The sequence below is a fragment of the Lathyrus oleraceus genome, chromosome 2 (assembly GCF_024323335.1).
Source record: "Lathyrus oleraceus cultivar Zhongwan6 chromosome 2, CAAS_Psat_ZW6_1.0, whole genome shotgun sequence".
In the NCBI taxonomy this organism is placed as follows: Eukaryota; Viridiplantae; Streptophyta; class Magnoliopsida; order Fabales; family Fabaceae; genus Lathyrus; species Lathyrus oleraceus.
In genome coordinates, this window is record NC_066580.1 from 91437827 (window position 1) to 91445055 (window position 7229).

The window sequence follows — 7229 nt, forward strand, 5'->3', positions numbered from 1 at the left end:
AATAACTATGTAGCGCATGGTGTATTTTATATTCCAACATTCTAATTCAAGTTGTAATTGTTTAATAATTGTTGGAAATTCATCACAATCTATGGATAATTTCTAACAATCCTGATAAACAAGATTGTTATCAACCACACAATGATAATGAAAAGAAAAGAACAATTGAGAAAGAAAGAAAAGAATGTTGGAGAAGAAGAAGAATATTTTATGCAGAGTTTTCTCTCTGTCCACAACCTGTGGAAAACTTCTTTATTCACTTTGCAACTGTAAAATTTTGTGAATACGATGTTATGAGTTCATAATAAGAATAGGGGTTACTCCCTCTATTTATAGATTTATGTTAGCTTACTCCCTAAGCCAAAGCCAAAAACTATAAAAGTTCAAAATAGTTAACACTACTAAAAATAGGCCTAAGTCGAAATCCTGTGTGAAACAACATGTTTTGACACTTCGACACACTAATACAACTCGACACATCTTTGTTTTGTCGAGGAATCTGCTTCAACACAAAGAATTACAATTCAACACACCACCTAATTCATTGTGTCTAAGCTATCTACATTCATCATAGCTCTTAATCTTCTGAACACTTCGACCTGCACTCCCTTTGTCATGATGTCTGCAATCTAATTCTAAATTCTAAAGTGTTCCAAATTCATCTTCCCATCTGCTACCTGCTCTCGAAGATAATGGAACCTCATTTCGATGTGCTTGCTTCGACCATGTGCTATAGGATTCTTCGGCACATTGATATCTGACATGTTGTCGATCTTCATTCCTAATAGCGACAACTGGCGACTCTGTTGGGGATAAGCTTTTTTACCTAATCAAGTCTAGTCTAATTTGGGTTGTTTTTCGTTATTACACGCATAGGATTTATCCATTTATTTATTTTTTCTGTGTACATATTACTTTTATGACTAACTAGTATATATATTTTCTTTGTTTGTCTGTTAGTCCGAAACCATGGCTCTGTGACGAAGAAAGAAAATGGTTACAATGGTAACTGGAATTTAAACCTTGTGTGAAAGACTCTCCACCCGAGTCTGAGAGCTTGCTTGAGATAGAAGAGGTTGAGTAGTATTGGTCCCCGGGGTGCCCTCCTCGTATAGGGTCGTACGAGAACCTACTTAGTGGTAGACTTTCTTAAGGGGATTGATGACCATCGTGCCCAAACCTAAGCTTATTCTACAAGAAGACATGGACAAGCTTACCAGCAAATTACAAGAGCTTGAGTTGGAAAACACTCAATTACGAGTCCAATAATAAAGGTTAAGGGAATCGAAGGCCAGACAGTCTGGGTTGGTGGTGCTCTACAAGGATCCAATTCTGAGCTAGACGCTCACAACGACCAGTTGGGTCAAGCATTCCGAACCACTCGAGTCCTTGACAAGACCGTTGAGAGGTCTAAAGCTATGAATAAGAGGCTAGGGAGGATTACGAAGCCCAAATTCTCGATCTTATGATCACTCTAAATGAGTGCAAGTAACTCTTGGCTAAGGAATAACTGAAGAGGGAGAAGGTTCACCGAAGCTTCTTACGCAAGCAGTTCAATCTTAAACGAGCTTGTGAACAAATCAAGAACATGAAGATGGGAATCTATGATCAAGCATACATGGAATTGCAGAACAACAACAAATATTAGGAGGAGAGATGCCATGGAGTCGAAGCTGCCATTGTTCAAAGAGATGAAATCATCCATAACCGCCAAATCCTCTAAATTGAGTGTAGAGACAAATATGCCAACATGACCGTGCTGACTAACTATGCCCTCCAAGACTTTCCCGATAAGTTGAAGAAGGATGATCTAATCATGTGCCCAGATAAAACCCCTAAAGAGGTCTACTATATCGTCAAATTCTGCAAGAAGACGATGACCGAACTCATCACCGATATTGAGGCCCACTCAAAGTCTTAAGGGTTCACTTTTAGGGGCGACATGTAGTCTGCTTATTTGTGTCATCTACTTGTACTTTGCAATTTCCATGTATTTGTAATATGTATGATTCCCTTCAAAAGATGAATAAAGCTTTTGTGATTCACTCTGTGTGCTTTCCTTTACCTTTGATTGCAAACATAAATCGTTAAGTATTTGTTGCAATAAATGACCACGACTTAGTAAGTCTATGTGAATCGTGACTGCAAGTGCACAATCCTATCGTGTAGTTTTAAATATTATCGAACCTACAAGGACTAATAATCGAACGTATCGTGGTCTAATGTTGCTATGTATATATAAGGCTGACGGTCGTTCTAAGATTGGAGGGATGAAGATAAATAACTATAACGTAAATAGAATATTAATAAAGATATGAGATATAGAGTATATCGGTATGTAACGCATCAAACTTCGGGGATTCGATAGATAGTTGACGTAATCTTATTTGTCAAAATATTCTTCAGTAGAAATTATTTATAGAAAGGACCTAGTCTCACACTCTCGTTTTTATTGACTCTGACCATACTCCTAAACCAGAATGCTTGGCTCTCGCGGTCTCATTTTGAATTTAAAAGTAATTTTTGAATATAAATAAAGTCTAATTAACCCTAAAGCGCTCTCGTTGTGTTTCAGATTAATGCCTAGTTTCAACTATCTGGTTAAAATCTCAAACTCTCATTCTTGTTAACCGTAACCTTAGTTTGTTTTATACTCTCGTACGAAAAACAGTTTGATTAAAATAAGAAACTAAAACCGGAAAAATAAGTTTTATAAAAACTAACACCAATTATCCATGAATCCCGTCGTTTCGACGGTCTTTCCATACCGATACCTAAGGGTTTAGTCGGACATGGATCCGATAACAGACATGGTATTTGGGAAATTAAACATGCAATAAGGCATAAATAAATAAAACAATAATCAAAATAAAACCTGAATTGTGAATTAAGAACTGGAATTGAATCTTGATTCTTCGATTAAAATAATGTCGGCAGGCTTTGGCAATGAATAACCGTTATAATTTAATCCCAAAAGCGTAAATAATAAAGCTCAATATTCCCCGATATGGAGAACTATTACTTTTACAAAGTAAGAAAACTGCCTTACAAACTAAAAGAAAATAATTCTGACTAAAAATAATCCGTAGATTGAAAACTGGAAGAAGAGAGAGTGTCCCGAGCGAGTCTGAGAGATCGTTTATATATTTTCCATAATCCCTAATTTTTCGCAAAGGTGGGTGGATTCGTGGCTACAAAAGTGGAGAAAAAGGTGGAAGACTAGGTTGTGACGGTTGCCACAACCCTAGCCTTTGAATGAGAGGCGAGCGCCACCTTTTTAGGATTGGGCGCCACCTCTTAAGGCTTGGTGGTGGGTGCCACCTCCTCCTTGGGTCAACTTGGCGGGCGCCACACACCCTAGATAATGGGCGCCACAAGCCAATTTGCTTTGGTGGCCCATTATCTTATAAGAATCCATTTTCTTATCTTTTTCTTTCCTTTTTCTTTCCTTTTTGCTATTTTCCATTTTGCTTGCTGTAAATCTTTTAACCGACGAATACCTGCAATAAACATAAAATACTGCGTAATAATAAGTGTCAATCAAGTAAAAAGCAATGCATATGGAGTCAAAAATACGATACGTTTTCGCGTTATCAAACTCCCCCATACTTAAACCTTTGCTTGTCCTCAATCAAATGCCGCGTATATGAATAAAAAGTTTTGTAAAACATTTGCAGCATACATTATCAAGACTCGTAGAAGACACAATTGCATTCTAATACTCAGTCTAGTATATAAACTTTACTTTGGTTCAAAATTGTATTAACAGGTACTCACTTCCACACTAAGGGTATCGTTGGAACACATAGTCACAATATTGCAACCATAAGTCTCCCTCCTATACAAACCAAACCGAATCATGTTGTCATGCCTAAGCCCACCTTACTAAACCTTCTTTTTATCCTTTTTCATTCTGGCGCAATCACATTAAGCCCGTTATCCTTTCACCTTCATAGCAAGATAGTCTATTAGTGACTATGATCTCATAATTATTTATTTATTTCTTTTTCTCACTTTGGCTCAAATAACAGTTGAAGATGGTTATACCGTTGGGTTAAATGATCGGGTGAGGATCACCTAACTTAGAGGGAACAACATTTTTCATACATTTCATAATCTTTTCTTCTTTTAAGCTTGAGATCATACACTTATTTGCATCGACTTCTTGCGTAGTGTGTGTTTAGGATGGTGCTGACTGCTAGATAAACTACTTAAGGAAATATTAAAGGATAAAATTTAAGGCTATGGCATGACAAGTATTCAAATCGATCTTATACTTGGGAGATTTAAGGTGTTAAAATGATACCGATCTTATAAAGTTTTTCCAAATCTCTACAATTCGACCTCAGTTTGATTTATAGGTTAGAATTTTCAAAAGATGTATTGTATCTCTAAGTCTAGATTTTTGCAAAAAATTTGTATGGCTTAAGTAAATAGGAGAATTAGTAAATAACGGAAATCACGCATAAAGACTCGACAACACATTGATATTTAACTCGACTGACACTTAACAAAAATAAAATAACAAAAGGAAATAACAATAATTTAAATCTACCTAGAAAGCGATAAATAAAAGCGGTAAAGCTTCCTCCCCCATACTTAAACCTTGCATTGTCCCCAATGCAACGACATAAGATAAGAAAGAAAGGTAGAACCTGGGTATCCAGCTACTGGCGCCTTCTGCCACATGTACGTGCACGTCCACCGTTTTCTGGCTGGTGAGGTGGCGTGTAGTTCTGGAGATCTTCCACACACATTATCAATGTTGCAATTTCATCGATCAAGCCAGACATGTTCTGTTCGGTTCTGAAAGCGTAGTCATGCTGATCATGCTGCATTTGGTGAAGGATTTGCATCATTTCAGTTTGCTGAGATTCCATGTTTTGGATTTATAGGTCGCGTTGAGCGTCTAATTCGCTACGCCGCAGCAGTTCAGCATAAATCTCATCAAGAGTGGCTGGTGCCACATTTCTTCTTCTGGGTCTTTGACTGGAAGATGTATCTGCAACATTTTCAAAGGACATATGTGTGGTGTGTGGGTCAGTAGCGGGAGCCGTTTTCTCTGGAATGTAATCCTCATCGGTGTCCCCGCTAGCAGATTATTAGTATAACAATAATTATCCGGGTTGCACACATTTGTGCGGTTTGGATTTGGGAGGATAAAATCTTGTAACACATTATTTGCAATTATTAAATTAAATTTACCGTCACTCCTTTGTTTTACTAGTTTCATGCTCCTTGTCATGTCAATGTCAATGGCATGATGCGGGAGCGGGGCTAGCCTGGAGAATTTTTCTTCGAGTCCTAGGACTCTGGCTATGGAGGTTATCAAACCTCCAAAAATAATTGGCCCTCGCTTCGCATTGACAATGACCTGCATGTGTGCTAGCATAAAAGGGACGATATTCACCTTTTGTGGCAAAAATGTGGCGAACAAATAAAAGAGTTCTTTTTCGTTCACCTTGTTAGAATTTGCTCGGCCAAAAATGGTGGACGCCAATATTTGGCGGAAATATCGAATAGCCGGGTTATGAATTAAAGTGGCTATGTTTCCCTCAAAACTATGGGTTACTGTACCGGTTATTGCCCTCCAAAATGGTGGGAAGGCGCGTTGCCAACCCTTAGTATCTGGGACCTCACTTACTACGCCACCCCCATGGGGGAAATGTAGAAGGTCCGGTAGTTGGGAAAATGTAAGGGCATATTCTACATTGAATAAACGAAACTGGACAGTCCCACTGGAGCAGTTTGTGTTGGATGTGGAACTAAAAATTAATGAGCTTAGAAATTCTAGTGTTAATTGAGCATAGACATGGTCTTTGAGAGATAGAAAATAATTCAAATTGAAAATGTCTAGAATATAGTTAACACTATCTAGAATTACTAAAGCAAATAAACAAGGTTCATTGGCGTACCTTGTTGATTTGATCTTTCTTGTCCTGAGACACGTGTACGTCTCCTCTTGTAATTCTCCTGGCTCGCCGTTTATGAACACTATTTCATATTACCGCATCTATGCCATAATGAATTTCACACTCTCTGTGTAATGTAGTGAGAATAGAGCAAGAGAGGAGAGAAATATGTAAATGAGAGGTGTGGTTTGTTGAGATTATGTTGGTGGTTTATATAGAGGTTATGGTGGTTGGAAAATTGATTGGTAAATAAATTGCATTTACGGTTGTTAATGTCTTGGTCAAAGAGTTTTTGAAAGTGGTTGAATGGCATTAAGGCATTGTCTTGCATGTAAGGGACATCACCATAAAGTGATTTGAATGGTCAAAATACACAGCTTGTGCATGCAGGATTGTGTAGTGGCTTTCCCCACTTTTGGTGTTGATGGCGGGCGCCACAATGGGCTTTGTGGCGGGCGCCACAACTCTCACATGGGCGCCACAGTCGTGTGTGGCAGGCGCCACATGCAGTGTGGTCTTCCCCATGTGTATGCCTTTATGTGTGCTTTGACCATAAAATTTCAATGGAATTTAGTTTACCAATCATATATAGTGTATAGGAATAATAAACGTGATATATGTATCGGGGTTTTCGTTACCTTTAGGTTTATTGACTAAACCAAAAGTCAACATACAATTTGGGTCGCCACCGCACTTTTATTTGTCCAAAGGAAAGGTTAAAAAGCGAACAAAAGAAGTAAGAAGTTTTTCAAATAAAAAATTAATAAAAATGTCAGAGATCTAGGTAAGGGGGTTGGTTATGAAATGGGAAGGTTTTACGCACCCAAAATATCCTTAGTACTCTAAGGGAACCCTTTTTGCAAATATGTGTTGTAGGTTGGTATTTGTGAAAATATTTGTACAAAAGATTGGGGGGATGAGAAGAGAATAGATTATATTTATAAATTTTGTTGTTTGAATGGATGAACCCATTGCCTACGTACCATCACAAAGGGAGGATCAAAACCTCGTAGTTCGGAGTAAAAGATCTCAAAGATTGGTGAATTGATTTTAATCAAAAGCCTTAAGGTCTTTTATTATCAAGGGAGAAAACTTAACCTAAACCAACAATCTACCATGTGAGGAAGGCTTCAACATGTTAGTGAGGGGTTAACCCTATAATAAGCATGGAAGGCTTATAATCCAACACTAAGGATGAGGTGAGATTTACATCAACCACTATGATAACTCAAACCTATGACTAATGTTTATGAAAAGGTTTTAACAAGGTGGCCATTGGAACCACAAAACAACTTGAAGTGAGTTATATTTACAAGT